This window comes from Neopsephotus bourkii, unplaced genomic scaffold (genome assembly GCF_033783945.1).
Source record: "Neopsephotus bourkii isolate Nb327-2 ecotype Australia unplaced genomic scaffold, CSIRO-AGI_Nbou_v1 NB_334, whole genome shotgun sequence".
Classification (NCBI taxonomy): Eukaryota; Metazoa; Chordata; class Aves; order Psittaciformes; family Psittacidae; genus Neopsephotus; species Neopsephotus bourkii.
Window position 1 is genome coordinate 125,661 of NW_026900840.1, and position 17,295 is coordinate 142,955.

Consider the following 17,295-nt stretch of genomic DNA (forward strand, 5'->3'; position numbering starts at 1 on the left):
TTCTGTCTGGAGCTGCAGATGTTTATTGCTACTTCCTGGTCCTTCTCAATTCTCAAAGGGCAAGCATTCATTTACAGAATTAATATGAAAAAACACAGATGCCCAGAGTTGATAACCATACTAAAAGCAGTTAGGGGGCAACCCTAGACACATTTACTTCTTCGGATAACTTATTCTCATGAAAATAGTTCTGTTAAAATAGAACAGATTACAGATACAAGGAAAGGATGAAAGTTGTGTCAGAAAAATAGCTAAAACATGCAGCAGTATCTGTATTATGTCTAGTTGAAAGCATTCCAAAAGATAGCACGTTCTTCGATCTTTTTATTTCATGCAAACGTATCAGTGCAAACTTTTCCTCTCCCTGTTACAGAAGTGATCTGAAGATATGCAAAAGGAAGTTAGTGTTTCTCATCAAAACTCCAGGTAGTGGCAGGTTGAGACTTTATAGATCAGTTAATCAGTAAAATCAATTTGTGTTTAATTTTAATTTTAACCAGTAAGAACATATCCTAAGATTTTATTGCTCTGGGATCAGATGAAATCCATAAAAAAAGAATATATAAAGAACATGAAATGCTTTTATTGAATATCAGGGCTGTGTTTATTAAATTGGCAATTCACTGTATCAGAAACTTTCATAGACTATCTCCTTGGGGCTATAAATCATGCGTGTAGGACATCCTTTCCAGTGTCGAGACCAGCCATTAAACATAATTTACACTGACAGCTCCCCTCATTGATCAGAGGAAAACCTGGGTTTTGTAGCCATGCATATAAAGAAATGCCCTGTGTTCGAAGCCTTCCAGTGCTGCATTTGTGGATTTTTGAGAGGACCCTGCATCCATCAGGTTTTTAAAAATGTTTCCACTAGTAATGGCAATAGTTGAAATAGGTTCCTGTAGTTTCTTCTTCCCCTTCACCCTTCCCACACCTTTTGTCTCTCACTCTCCAGCCCTCTCTTTGTCTGGATTTCTTCCTTTACACCTTCCCTTCATACTTTGCCCTCTTCCATGACCTGTGTTTTCTTTGCCCCGTGTGGTTCCTTCTGCTCTGTTTGCCTCTGTTTCTCCTGCTCTTGTTTTAATGCTTTGTATTTCTTCTCCCCCAATCTCTCTCTTTCCACCCATTCTTTCCTCCCAGGTAGTGTCAGAGATGTCAGCCTTAGTGATAGCATTCAGTTTTACTAAATCTGATGATCAGGGACTGATCTTTTTTAAAATAACATTTTAATTAATATATCTAGATTTATACCCAAGCCTGAGTACTTCTACAGTAAGAATTATCTTGCAGAGCAGACAGCCAAAAACAAGAAAGCTTCTAGCAGTTAATCTAGTTATCCAAGATATCACTGCTTAAAATATACTACTTTCACAGAATTACTACCTTCCTGAAGCCCAGATCTCCTTGCTTGCCCCCATTAATTACCTAGGAAAGCAGAAAAGCACTTGAACATGCCCTGAAGGTCAAACAAATGTGAACAAAACCCTAAAGTTGATGATAAATTCCCACTCTCTATTATGCCACAGTGGGCATGATTTCCAGACCTGAACAGTTTGCCATTCAATTTCCTCACCAGCTGACCTTATGTATACTTGCAGTTTTAGTTATTTATGTGTTTGGATCTCAGTTGCATTCACATTCAACCTTCTTTACATTGCTCTGCTAATGAAAGGGGACCTCTGAGTAGCTGTAAATTACATTAGTATCTCAGACTGATGTGAGGGGGCATTAGAAGAAAGTGGCACTTTCCCCTGGAATTAAGCACAAACTCAGGAAGCAGATGAGCAGATGGATGCTGTTCCAGGGGATGAGCTTTAGTTGTTGTCAGTTACTGGTCTGAGTAAATAATCAACTGGGTGAAATTCTGTGATATCGGCTGCACCTATGATGAGATTGAATGCTCATAGTGGTCATTGTAAAAATCCATCAATGTTTGCATTTTTTTCTGTAGATCTTTATCTTTTTCTTTGCTTGCAAACAACTCTAAAATATATAGTATTTTTATAATGGTAGGAGAGTAATGATACAATAATGTTCTTTGCTTGGTTTGCTTTTAACCTCTGAACAGGTTCCATATGGAAAATGATGAACGAGCTTTTAAACTTGTGTGTGGGACTGAGGGGCCATCAATCTGAGGATGATAGCCTTGATTTGTAATTATAAACTCTGATGTTTCCAAAGCAGATTTTGTGTAGAAACTTCATGTTCATAACCAGATCACTGATAAAAATCATTGCTGTTCAGGTGCTCTCACTAATTTAGTTCTGTGAGGTACAACTCCTGTTCCTTCCCATTTAGCTGAGATATGTCTCTATCCCTCCACCCCAGACTCCTCTTTCTCTAAGGAGTAACAATCTGGGAGATAGGAATGCTTGATAACTGCGTGATTATGGTCTGGATGCTCTATAAATTTTTTTAAAAGCAATAATAAAAATGTGTGAGTAACAACAGAGAACCCTGGAAAACCTCTCTTACTGCTATAAAGACATCACTCAAATGCAGCTTCTTTTTCTGTCAACAAGATGTTCCTTACCATTTCCTAAAGTTTTCACCCTGGGGAGATAAGCAGAATGGGTATGAGAGTGGCTAGGGGCTGCATCAGATAATTTTCCCGCACAGCCTCAAATAAAAGATCCCTCTGTGGCTGTTGACAAGGTTTTGCAGACTGCTAGTGGCCTGGGAGGAGGAGAAGGGGGTGGGAGAGCATGTTTGGAAACCTGTAAGCTAATGATAACCCTGGTCTGGATCAGTTATAAAAACACAAAGGTCGTATTCCAGTAAAACTTCCACGTTGGACTGAAAAAAGCTTCTGTCTTTGAAAAGCAGAGGGAGTTTTACAAAGACCATGTCCATAAATACTGCAAAAACATGTACAGCATGGCCTCCCAAGCAATTGTGTCAGCTGGGGAAACTCTGAGCCCACATCTTGTGGCTGAGAATGCAATGGAGACTCTTTACCTTGGCCTTACTGCTGAGGAAAACCAGGAAAGATGTGTAACTGCCCTAAAAACTGAGCTCTGTGTGTGTTTTTCGTGACTTTTATTTGTATATTGTATATGTGTATATTGCCCCTTCTTTGTATATTTTTCTTACACACTGTCCAATTTCCTCCTTTTCTTCCTCTGATCTCTCGCATTCCCTCCTGTTAGAGGTGTCCTTAAAATCACAAAAAAAGGATGGTCAGGTCCAAATAACCATATATTCCTATCATTTTTACACATACTTCACTTTCTTCCATTCCCTTGGGCTGCCTGTGACTTTACAGAGCACACTTACAGTCCCTGCATGTGTATCAGCAAGCTGTGCCTAAAACAGCTCACGACCAAGCTTCCTGTTGGGAGTGGTGGCCACTTGGTGCTGGCACCTGCTTAAGGGTGAGCACAGCCTCCCAGAGACCTTTCTTAAAACAGGCTGAAGCCATGCAAACACTGAAGCAAAACAAGAAAGATTGCTGTCAGTGCTCAGGTCTGTGCATCGGCTGTGGTTAGTTTACTAATGCAAATATCCCATGTTGCAGGAGTCCAGAGGGAGTTGTTTTCCAGGTGTGGTTAATGCCCACTGCTGTTTTTCACCATCGATCCATATATGCAGTGAGGATGCAAAGTAAGTACATGAGGTTGTCTAAGAAGATATGGGACACCTCCATCTTTTGCATGCAAATCTGCAGCTGATGCAGCCTCACTCATTACAGACTTTTCATAACAACTGGTTTCTTCCTTGGTTTTGTTTGTTTGTTTTTTGTGAACATACTCCTGTGATGTATACTTAATGAGGTCAAAAAGTTCACTGTTATTTTATTATGAAATATTTCTTGGTGTTTGATAATTGCTTGAGCAAATAAACTTTGCCATAGCCAGTAACTGCAGATTCCCAAATTAATTAGCAAGGTGGAGCTGACGTATTACCTATAGTTGACATTAATACGAAAGAGTTGGAGACATAATGTATGTGCAGAATTGACAAATGGAAAGCAGAAAAAGGATTTTGAAGACTAAATAAAACAGTGGACATGTCATTTCTATGGAACATAGTGCCATAAGGAGGGAAAGTATTACACAACAAAAGCAGAAAAAATAAGGGTATTTAAATCTTCTGGGTTTCGTGGGTGTCAGTGCACAACCCTGGCACCAGTTCTCACAGGCTGGCTTCTAGAGCTCACCCGTGAGTGCTTTGCAAGAGACAAAGCTAAATTAGTGTACCCTCTTGTGTGTGTTCATTTTTAGAAGTCCTTCCTTGATGTTCTGGAAAAGCAGTTTAGAAAAGCCTTTCTGTCCAATCAGTGCAATCACAGGCTCCATAGACAGAAATTCCTGATGCATTGAAATCAGTCTGCCTGAGATCCTTCTCCCCCGTCACAGACACTACAGTAAATCCTCAGTTGGTTCTAAAGACCTGCAATGGAAAACTGATTTAAGTCCTTACAAGTTCCAGTGTCCTCATATTATGAGAACTGCTAAAAGGCAGTGACACCAGGAGCCTGCATCTCTTACTCATCTGTGGGGAAGGTGGGTGAAAAAGCAGTTCCCTGTCTGTAGTTTCTGGAAAAAATCAGGTTATTTATATGTCTGATTACAGGAGGGAATTGCTGACCTTCAGCCACAGATCTTGCCCTTAGTCCCTTTTTCCTTTTCCTGCATCTCCCGAGACTCCACATATTGTCACGCATACCCAGAAGGTAATCAATAATGTATTGGCCTTAAATTGATTCAGGTCAGCCTCATCACAGATGACAGCAGCATTGATAGAGGAGAAGGCTGCTTTGGGAGCAGGATAATTATTTTCAGCCCATCACCCTCAGCTGGGAAATACATGTTTTTTTTGAGTTATGAAACCCTAGACTCTGCTCCTAGTGAGTATTTAAAAGCTGTGTATCTTGATACTTGGGAGGAAAACCAGAAAGAAGCTAGGTGACACATGGCATCTTCTGATTGCTTACAATTGGGAGTGCTTGACTTGTGAAAATCATCCAGTTTTTGCTTCACCTTTACTCTGGATAGTTAGGCACAAATAACCCATAAACAGCATGCTGGAAGACTCCCAAATTCTTAAGGCAAGAGGCAAGTTAGTCTCGAGCAATATCAGATTAACCCGTCCCAAATAAAATAGAAATGAAAGTCACAGATCTCAACTGCATTTCTAAACAGAATTTTATCTGTTAGCCATCCAATTATGTTTATATGTTTCTCTGCCCAAAATGCAAGTCATGGTACACTGGTGAAACAGGAAACTTTCACATTCCACAGGGTCCAGACATCACAGAAACAGCCATGAAAGTTCACACAGCGGGTCAGCTCGTCCTGCATTGCTTCAGTCAGGCACCACGCACTTGGTGCTGGGAAACTCATCATCAGAGCAGCCCTGGCAGCGCTGCAGACATGCCAGAAATTGTGCCAAAGCACTGCTTAGGGCTGTGTGGGTGTGCATGTGAGCTGCTGTTTAAAACCATTAGCTGTCTAACATGAATGTACTTACTATTAACTGGGAATATTACAGTTAGATAATCCCTGCTTAAGCTGATTTTCAGTTGTCAGATATTCTTTATTAGAGACACAGTACAGTTCTCAGCTTGTCCCATTTCCTGGACAAAGCAGTGCTTATAAATGATAGAAGTCAGTCTGAATTCCTGGTATGATGAGTATGAATTCTTCACAGTAAAAAAGCCCAATATTCTTTTGCTTTCCAGGCATTACCACTGGCCCATTTAGCCTTCAGCCTTTGTTATTTTGAATAAATTCATCAAATTCATAAATTAGAGAGAAGACAGAATCAGAAACCTGGATCCTCACCAACACTTTGACCTCAGGCGTATTTCAGTTATTTTCAAAGAGTTTCAGCTGGGCCAGTTTCTATAAAAAAGACAAGACCTAAGCCCTTGGTCTGGACATGCTGAAACTGTGAAGGGATTCAGTTTCAGGTTGAAACTATAAGCTTGAGTTTGGAAAGAGCTGAAACCAAGTTTGTCATTACAAAATAGTGACTCCATTTTGGGATGTTGGACACAAGATAAAATTAAGGATTTTTTTTTTTTTTTTAATGTAGGTGCTTGAAATGTTCTGAACATCCCGTTATTTTATAGAGATTTACACCTCAAATCACTTGTCACTGTTTAAATACATTGTCCTTCATAAAACCGTTTAATGGTGGCCAGGACCTACTTGGAATTCACTGTTTCACAGATAAAAAATGGACTTAAAAACAGAATAATGCTGATTTTATATATATATATATATATATATATCTGGCATACTTTAAATATTTGGAAATCTAATTCAATATGTACAAATCTGTGCTTCTGCTTTACAACTTTGCCAGCAACATGATCTGCATTGTTCCATCAGAGATGCTCACTGAAGTTTTACACTTCAGTATGTACTAAATAAATCCTATAAGTATGTAGCTGTCCCCACATTTTGACACCACAAGTAGATACATCCCAAGTCTTTGGCTTGTTACCCAGATGGAGTCTTGGAAAAAACAAGCTATCTATCATTTTGGATAAAATGTTCCTTAAGCCTGCAACAGCATCTAGCAGGGTGGGTGAGCTGAAGGTTGTGTCTATTGTATCATGACAATTGTATCTAATTGTATCATGACAATTAAGCATGGCCAAATTGTATCATGACAATTGTATCTAATTGTATCATGACAATTGTATCATGACAATTAAGCATGGCCAAATTGTATCATGACAATTGTATCTAATTGTATAATGACAATTAAGCATGGCCAAAGACAAAGTTTGTCGTGATTTGCACTTTCAGAATTACAACTCTGATGACAAAGAAATTACCCTTGTGTAAGTAGCAACAGAACTGGAGCCCAAAGTCCATCTTAAAATTAAACCAGTTTCAGCACTTACTTAATATTGATTATGCTCTCCATTACATTTCAAGCTGAATGTCCACAAAAATCTGTTCCAGTATTTCAGCAGAGCAGTCTATACTTGTTTCCAACTGTCCTTAAAATAGAACTGCACCACGGCTTTTTGCTGTAACGCTCTTGCAGTTTACTGGCCTTGCTCTATTAATGGCTGTGTTTTTTATATGAACACAAAACATACGTTTTTAATTTCCTTAGAATAGTAAGAAATCTTCTTACAGAAACTGCAGCCTAAGCAAATTACAAGTCTATAATACTTCCATTAAGAGATCTTACTTTCCCAATGTAGAGTGCTTTTGGTGGTGTGTTATGAAGTCCAGAAACATGGAGTGAAAATTGTTCTTGTGACTACAGGAGCATTTATATTTTTCTGGTGAGGCCCACATCCGGGTCATTTAAACTTATGTTTGCTTTATGCTTCCTTTTTCCTTTCATAAGATACAGGGCTTTAGAAGAGATACAGATTTCTTTCTGAAGATGGTTGCCAAAATGAGAGCAGAATAACTTTCACACTTTGCCTTACTGGAGAGAAATAGGCATATCCGGATGGTAGTTGCATTTGCAGTCCACAACTACCTCAATGTCTTTATGGGGACCATTGCTGGCCAGTACAGGTTAAAGCCATTGTTGGCTTTTTAGGACCTGGTTGGGTAAAAGACAGGGGAAGTGGGGAGAGATGCAAACACCCGTTTACTGAAGTGATTCATCTCACTTGCACCCCACACAAAGCTCCTTCTTTTGGGAATAAAATAATTCTGTGTGACCCACCATAGTGGAGCAAAGTGTCAAAAATTTAAAGTTGTCTATGGCCTGAGAGCCTATTTTACATGTGTGTGCGGATTAGGAAATGTTTGGTTTTCTATACAAATATTGCAGATCTGTGTCAAACTGAACCTCACATTTCCTGTTCATGTTTTCAGTTAACTGAAACAACTTTTGTGGGTATTGCAGTTGTGTGTCTATGTCCTAGAAACTTTGCAGACTACCTGGTTGTGTACCTGTGTGTGTGACTGATAAGGACCGGCTCCCAGTGTATGAGTTCTCTGACTATGTCTTTGTATATTGCAGTCATGGCTTTCTCTAGCTTGCTTGCTATGAGTCTACTTCCCATTTAATTCATCTTGAAAGAGGCAAGGGAGGTTCCTTGTCTTCTATGAAGCTAAACAGATGTCAACAGTGCAAACCCCAAGACACACAGGGCTTTAATTGCATTAGTTATCTCAAACAGAAAAAAAGCCACCGAATCCAAGAGTCCCACTTGGACCACCTCCAGCTGCAAAGGAATGTAAGGATAAAGACAGTAAGAGTTTACTCAGGAAGAAACAGGATCTGGCTTTGTATTACAAGGCTGGAAAATGAGGTTACAATAAGTAAACAAAAGAGATAATTGCCTTCTCTGCATCAATGGCCTGTCCCTTACCTGTAATTCCTCTGACCTGTTCTGTACTGCAGATTCTTGGGCATGCATGCCTGGCATTCCTTGCCTCAGCAACCAGATGAGCTGAAGAGATCCAGGCTTCCCTTCTGTTCCCCCAGTTACAGTTCTCTCTAGCTATACTGGCCCTTTCATGGGCATGGAAAACTCCATGGCTAAATGAGGACCATGATATCCAAGTTCCATAAGGGTCTTGGCTTCCATCCTGCCTGTCCTTCCTGGTTAAGGAGGCTACTGTCTTACATTTTCTCCAACTCCTCCTTCTCCAGGCAGCATAATATAGATGGGAAAATTCTTAGTTCCACCACATTCACACTGTGCTATGTATTTGTTGTAAAATACTCGTACTTTTTGTAGTGGTTTTGGTTTGCTACTGAAGATCTCACACCCATAAGGCAGGTCAGGCCACTGAGTGCATTGCCTCTGTCCCAGCTTGCTGTGAGCTGCAGGACTTCCCTGCACCACAGGTAAAGAGATCCCTGCAGAGGACTTGGGTTCAAGTTAGTTGAGTTCATTACCCAGTTAACACTGGGTCTGGAAGGACAAAATAGGAAAGGACTAAGGCAGAGCTGTGTTGGGCTTATGAACAGAGGTGCATAATGGTGGAATTGAGGAATTCAGGCTCTCAGGCCTTGACTAGATTTGACATCAGTGGTGAAGAGAAAGGGCAAGTCTTATCAAGATGGTTAGATTGGGGTGGGATTCATTCCAAGAGACTGCAGAAGGTTAGGGTTGGTGCTATCGGGGACAGGCAGGGTGGCTGTATGCTGACACTGTGGCAGGGCTCGGATTAATCCCAAGAGAATTCAGAGATAGTGTTTCGGTTGTCAGGAGCTGATTAATAGGGCTGTGGTTCAGAGGTGGTGCTGAGCTAAGGGAAGCAAGAAACTCAGCCATGTTCCAGTTTGACTCCGCACACGTGGCCTGTGATTCCATTTGTTTAACCTTCTCACTTGCCAAGAGTCAGTAGGCAGCTAGTCAGTCAGATTTCCTATATCTCTTGGTCTTCTGGCTGGCTGTAATTGACTCTTTATCCAAATAGCAAGTCAAAGGAAAAGAGGGGATTTGGAGGAAATATCATATGTGCAGGGAGCAGGGGTGCAAGCAGTTGTAACTTGAGCATCTATAAAGATTTTAAGCCAGCACTGGATTCTTTTTACCAGTGCACCCATCCAAGTGAGTTAGGCATAACTGCTTAACATATTTAACCATATCTTCCAGATCTGGTCCTTGAAAATGCTTGAACCATGCTGTGGCAGCAAACAACCTTTCATTTGTGCTGGATAAAAGTAACAGTGATGCACAAGTCAGTCACTTCTGCCTCAGGAGCAGAATCCGTAACTCCATTTCAAAGCTGTCTCTTCCAGAACTGTCTGACAAACCATCAATCTGACTTCCACTCCTACTCCACTTGCCAAATACACTCCTCAAAATGCTGTTCTCCCTCAGTTTCACTGCTCCATCCTCTCCTGGCACTCTTCAAACCTTCCTGGTTTTCCACTCTTGTTCCGTGGGTTCCTGTCTTTGTCTTCTACACCATGTTGGGCTGATTTTCACATTATTACCTCTTCTATCTTTCCCCTACTTACCCAGAGATCAACATCTCAGTTTCTGAGCCAGACTTTGTAGATGTTTTTCCCAACAGCTACACCTGCCTAACCAGTTCATACCCACACTCCTGATTGTGTCATACTCACACCTCCCTGTTACTCATGCTTAAACAACCGTTTGCAGTGCCACATGTAATGTTCATGTTCGAGCGGGTCAGTGAACTCTCCTATGCTAAAAGTGTGTGTGAAGAAAGAGAAAAAGGCATTGCCTATTGCAATTTGTTTCAGACTCCTCAAGCTGCTGCATGGGAATAATATGGGGGTGGTGATGGGAGAGGAACAAGTGCTGGGAACGCTTGAAAACCACAGGCTTAACTTGGTTTCCATCAAACAAGCCTATTGCTCTGGGCATCTGCCTATGCAGTATATGGTGAATAGAAACAGCCTCTCCTTGCCTGCACTTGGGGCTGCGTGGATGTTGTGTGACTGGCTTTGTGTGGCCCAGAGTCCAAACTAAGGTGCTCCACTGAAGACAGGTTATACTGAACCAGCCTTAAAACACCCTGACCTGTGCTTCATCTGTTCTTCTCACCACTGACATGAACAGAACTGAATTCCTCTCTCTCTGGCTCTCTTCCTTCCACAGCACACAAGCACCACAGGGGCTCCACATCAACTGTGTCCAGCACATTTTTCCCGTGATTTTGTGTGCATTCCTCGGATGTCAGCCTCATGGACTTACCACAGTTTGTGCATGCTGATGCCTTCAGCAGTACTACCTAGCAGATCTTGCTATCTGCTTTGCTGCTTCTCCTATGGAAGAGCATTTAACATTTAATAGGGATGAAAATAATACTATTATATCGAAACAAAGTTGGAGATGTCTGGGATATTCTACAAATAAAAATTCAATACTGGATGAGATTCTTCCAGGTGAACTTTTAGCCTCACGTAAGGGAATTTAATAGAAAATTCTACCCATATTAAAAAATGCTACAGACTGGTTTAAATATTTTGCATGAAGGCACTAACCTTCTGTGAAATTAAATTGGCCCTTTCCATAACATTTCTCAGCTGCATCCGTTTAATATTCTCACTCTGGTGGACAGCATTTTATGAAGATGCTTATTCTAGATTGCACTTTCTGTCCACCAGTCTAATAACAAAATCAAATAGAAATCTTAAAATTACCAACTGATTGGCATATTGGTGAGAAAACACCCAGAATTTAAGACTAAAAGGTTACTTTGCTACAAAGACTGGAATTCTTTGGTGTGCCAACAAAGTTGCCAGCTGGCTATAATAGAAGAAAAATGAACAGAGCATCTGCGAAATATTTATAGTAAGGGTAGAGGGAGGAGGGGAGCAGGAGGGGAGCATACCACTGATAATCAGAGTGTATCAGTGGTATGCAGAGGTCAAAACGTTTATCAAACCAATTTGATGTGAAAAACTGTAATGAGAAAGAGATTTTGAATATTCTGAGCAAGTCCCAGACTGATGAGTGGCATCTTCCTAAGTGCACTTTGATTCCCTTGGGAACCAAATGGAGGGGACAAGAAGGGGCAGTGGGAGGAAGGGGAAGCAGGCTGAAGGAAGCTGAGTCCTGTGTGTACGGGTGTATAGCAATGATGTGAAACCATTGGGGTGTTTCCTCTGCACAACTAACTCCTTGGCTTGGGCTGCCTGGGATGCCTTACGCACTGTCCCTGTTCCCCCTGCCCTTAATGGATTTCATTATCCCTGTCTGGAATGCAGAAGACGTTTATTCCAGGCAGTAATAACATATATAAGCAAAGTGCAAATGCAGAGGAAGCAGACACTGGTCCCCCTGACCCAGTTTCAGCTGACCCCTGGTAACTTTGTCCCACATGAGAGGCTGGAGGAGGAAGGAAAAATCCCTTCTCCCACCATCTCCCACTGTTGTTCACCATCCTGCAGCTCCTAGTCCTGCTGTTCTGCAGTGGGCATGGCTCTGCCCTGCTGGCTGCAATGCTCTCCACAGCCCTTGCCCCGCTCCACAAGCTGGTTGGGCTTTCCAGGAGTGTAACTCTGGTCATTTCTGTCTCACTTCTCCAGCCTGGGGCTGCTGGAGCTGGCTGGGGATTTCCAGGAATGGGGAAGTTTTCCAGTCTTTGCTGGAGCACAAGGGGCTTTCCGACATGCAGACTCTTATTTCCCCCACTGACTCAGAAGGAAGGCTAAAGAGAGGGTGAGGGATGTTTTAGCTTGACTCTCCCCCAGGAAGTGAAACCTGACCTTTACATACTCTGTTTTAGATGCATTCAGGTCCTCAGGTATGAAGACAGTATGAAGCAAGTTTTGTCTTCCACTTTCCTGGTCTCTATTCTCATCTCTGCAGAAGGTCAGTTCAGGGTCTCAGCTCTCCCCACAACAGAAAGTGTGTGGCTCCTGATGGTCACTTCCCCAGGATAAACAGAATTAGGGCTCTCCTGAAGAGGAAATTTCAAGTGTCATTGCCAGGAGAGTTCTTCTTTTTCCCTGTGGTCTTTCTGACCACCCTTCATCCAGCACCCCAGTGATACTCCTCTCAGCCCCAGGTGAAATGTTCGGGCTGATAAGGACAAACAGGAAGGATCAGTGTGAGAAACAATGATGTTTGCACAGTTTCTGGACAACACAAAGAAGTGTGCTTATTGTGGAGCTGCTCAGCTGTTCCTCAGAGCCTCATTCATCCCACCATCAGGGTGAGCTGTGAGGCAGTAGGGCTGTGCAGCAGCAATCTCCCACCACAGCCATTCCTGGGGCATTAGTCACTGACTTCCCAGGAAATGGGATCCAGTCTGGAGGGTCTAAAACTTTGTTCTCTGGTTCGTGTGCAATGGTTGGGGTGCCTCCTCTGAAGTAAATGCAAGCACATAACTGGTTTAAGCAAGAGCCTTTGGCTTTTTTCCTCCACGCCCTGCCCAAGGACATTTCTTGGCTGCTGGTGGAGGTTGTTCAGAGGGAGATAAGTGAAAACACACGCTAGACATTAGCCGTGAGCAATGGCAACCGGTTCCAGGCATGTGACTACCAAAGAGTAGTGGCAACTCCTTGTTCCTCACGCTGTGCCTACACTGCTTGCCTCTGCAGTGTATGTCAGAGCTGGTTTGTGGCTGCTTTCATTAAAGCTAATTAACCCTAAGAGACCAAAATCACAGCAGGGATAGATGGTGTACAGTCTGGTGTCCCTCCTCTCCCTGCCCTCTTTTCCTTGCCAAAGTGTCCTGTGCTGAGGCTGACCTGAAGCTCAGGAAGATGAGACTCCTGTGACCCTCCCTGCCTTCAGCTGTTTGAAAACACTCATATAAAAACCCGTAGTAAAGTGCTTGAGTTAATATGCATATGATCAAGTTTATCAAAATTAGTAGGCCACGTACCTGACCTCGCGTAAAAATGACATGAGCTCATCCACAGCACCCTGCCGGTAGTTTTAATCCTGCCAAACTGAAAACAAATACAGATTGTGAGGTGGTTGTTTTGATTAAAAAGCTACCAGCTACTCAGTGTGTGGCAAGGCTGCGTGCATGATGAACAGAGAAGAGCAGAACAAGATCCTTCATGCCTCAAGCACCCCTTGCTAAACTTTCATGGCATTTACAAGTCACTGTACTGCCCACCTAATACCCCGAGATGTACTTTTTGAGGCAGGAGGGACTAAGGAAGGTTTTGGAGCCAGCAGCCTTGGCTGCTTTCTGCAAGGCATTGTGAAGCCTTAAGGACTGGTATGCAGGATACTCGCAGGCCCTTTTCTCCATGTCTGGAGGAGGACGTTTTGATGGGGAATTTAGTCTGAGAAAACAGTGACAAATGACCTGTCTGTGGAGAAGGGATTAGGAAGAAGGGGAGAGGAGAGAAATGAGAAGATAATGGGGAAGGAATGTTTTTCTTGGATGGAGGTTTTAAAGAGGAAGCAGATCATGTAACAGCCATGGGCAATACCACTTGCGTCCTTCACAAAAACAGGGGCAAGCAGCACTGGTTCACCTCATCGCATGATACCACCAGTCTTGAACAAAGAGGCAGTGAAGGTCAGGGCAGCTGTGTCACTTGGACAGTCACAGGCCTTCTGCTCCACTTGTGATTTGATTTACTTAGGACATTAAGTCGTATCCCTGGGACTACCACTCCACAGCACAGCTTACCATAAGATGGCTTTTTTCCCACCTCCCTCTTGAACAAAGGGCATAAACCCCACTCTGAGGCTCTGTAGCATGCAGACAGCTCTGCTCCACTCTAGCTCTTCTCAGGGAAGAGGCTGAGTGCTGCCAGCCCAGAGAGCACTGTGGTCAGGCATGACTCCAGCTCTGAGGTAGGGCAGTGCAATGAGACGATGCAGAAAATGGCTGTGTCAGGCCATAGAATGCCACAGCTTGGTGCATAACGCTTGTATCAGCATCACTTTGGTAGTCCTGGGTTTCACTACATTTGGAACTGTAATTACTGCACCATTATATGTTCTTCGTGCATCTGGGACTCCTGCCTGTGACTATAACTTATTTAACTACCCCTGTTTAATCTTAGGAGAAACCAAATTACCTCCAAAAGCACTGAACCCTTCAGTGACTTCTCCCATGCTCGTTTTCATACTTATTGTATTGCCATTGACCTTGTCCACAAAAACTTTGTCTGCCTATTAAAAGGAGCCTCAGCTCTGATTCGCAGCAGGCACTCAGGAGCCACGCAAACCTTTCCACTTCCTCCAAGGTCGGTGCCTCCTGCTCCATAATGTGGTTCCTCAGGGCACAGTGTTGTTTCAAAGTACAAATTCCATCTGGAAGGGATCTGATAGCTTGTCTGGCCCGAGTCATTTCCTTTAGGTAAAATGCCTTTTTTTATACTTGGCAGGAACAACAGTTTCCGAAACAACTCTCCTCATGGAAGTGTTAGCACAGAGTGTTTTTTCTGTTGCTTTGCCTCTGGAGTCTCTGTAGGAGGCATGCAGGGAGGCATTCAGATGGGGCCTCAGCAGAGAGCATAGTCTCCTGTGAGCAGCTCTGCCAGGCTCCTTGATGCCTCTGCACGGAGCAGCAAAGCCTGTGTCACTTGTCCTTATGGGACGAGAAAAACACTGTCAAATGTAAAGAGGAAAGCACACCCAGCACTGCTGGAAAGGGAGCTCCAAGAGCCATTAACTCACTTGTTTCATTATTCTACTGTTTTTTTTCATGTATCCCTGTTCCACGAGGTTTTCCAGTGACCTATTTTCTCAGGAAGGCACAGATGCCAAGGATGGGAAGGTAAATACAGAGCAACATGGACAAGCCCATCTCCCTCAGATGGGCTGCTGGGGGACATCACATGCCTGCATGCTGAATGGCCACTGCCAAACTCTAGTAAGAAACACAGGACCGAATATGGCCTGCAGCAGCTTTGCCACACTGGTCTCTCCCTTCATCACAAAGGGTGGCCTAAATCTCTCCCAGAGGTCTACATACCACAGCCTGTTTTTCCTTCAAGGCAACCACAGAAAGATTTATTTGTCTAAAGAAAGGAGAAGTGAAGATTTTAACTCCCTAATACTGCAACTGGTCAGTGGATTGTTCCCCCATATGACTACCAGGTGGTCTAAGCCTCCCTAATCAAGTAGCTCTGGGACTGCTGTGGGATGTGGGATGTTGTTATTTAACTCTTCCTTTACTTGGGAGAGATGGAGACTTCTCTCATCACAGGAGGTAACACCTTAAATCAATACAGCTGTTTCATAAATGATCAGACCCTGACAGCTGTTAGAGATTTTAGCTATATGATCTCTCAGTTTCAGTACAGCTGTGTTGAAGTAGCTTTGGTTTGATTTGCTCTCCAGACACTCACAAGTAGCAGCTCACCCTTGTTTCTTGGGGTCTAAGTCAATACCTACACTGTATCCCTTGCAGCACTAATCACAGGCATTCTGCTTACACTGGGATATTTCAATTTCATCACAGGCTCCAGAGAAACTGCCTCTGTCTGTAGGCTTTATCCTTCCGAAGCTCTGCCACCTTGGAATATGTCACATGGAAAATGCAACCAAAGCACATACCAGTGCTGCAGGAAATTGTCTTGGCAATGCGAAGACATCATTCGGCTCTCTGCCTCGGTCCAGGAGCTGTGCTCTCCCCCTCCATCCCACCCCCCTGTCTTCACTGGGCTGTGACATTTTGCCCTCATAACTATCCTGCTTGGTACCTTATCCAGCAAAACTGACTTCACTTGTTGTCCTGGGTTTAGCAGTAGCAGTCATTTTGCTCCTTCTTGGTAGCTGGTGCAGTGCTGTGTTTTGACTTTTGACCTGGGAACAGAGATGATAACAGTGATGTTTTGGTCTGGCCAAGGACTTTGTGAGCCTCATGCTCTGCCAGGGAGGAGGGGAAGCCAGGAGGAAGCAGAGACAGGACACCTGACCCAAACTGACCAAAGAGGTATTCCATACCACAGCACGTCATGCCCAGGAGGTAACTGAGAGTTACGCGGAAGGGCTGGGACTGCAGGGTTGGAGGAGGTATTGGTTGGTGCTTGGTTGGGCTGGGGGGAGTGAGTTATTGGTCGCCTGATGTTGAGGTCTTGTATTCTCTTCCCTTGTTATCATTATTATTATTGGTGGTAGCAGCAGTGATTTGTGTTATACCTGAGTTACTAAACTGCTCTTATCTCAACCCGTGGGAGTTGCATTCGTTTCAATTCTCCTCTCAGTCCCTCCGGGAGTAGGGGGAGGGCAAGAAAGGGGGTAGTGAGTGAATGAACTGTCTGGCTGGGTTTGAACCACGACACTTGTTTTTAGCAGCTTTGCCCTGAGCTATGCAATGGGCCATTAATTATTATTTATTATGCTGTAAAACATGTTGAAGCTTTAAGAAACTACATGGCTACATTTCTACTCTGCTGCAGCAAACTTTGATCCTCTTCTTTGTCAGGAGGTCGGAGATTTCTTGGCATGTGCACTGTTTCAGAAGGAGAAGAGAGGGAAGGAGAGAGAAGGAGAGGAGAGGAGAGGATGGGACGAGGGATCAGACTGTACACAAAATACCTGCAGAAGAAGGGCTGGGTTTAGGCAACTTCTCATTCTCCAGCATTTCAGCTGAGTTGCTTGTTCAGTGTCTGCAGAAAGTGTCTCTTGGTGTTCGTTTAACTATTACAGCAAGTGGTGCTGGGAAAGGAGACCACAAAATCCATTTTTCTAATAATAAACACTCCCCATTGTGTTAAGTGACTATGGATCACACATAACTTAGCCTGGATTTTCTTGGGTCCAGCTGCCTGGAGCCCTATTTGTCCTCCTCTGGAATTTCTGCTAATTATGCTGAAAGCTGAGACCTCTGTTTGTACTGTGCTTTTCCAAATACACAAGAACACTCGATATAAATTCATTTCAAGTGGAAGATAGTAAAACTTCAATATCTTACAAAGTCATTTGTCCAGGAAACCTAAAGACCTTTATGATTACAG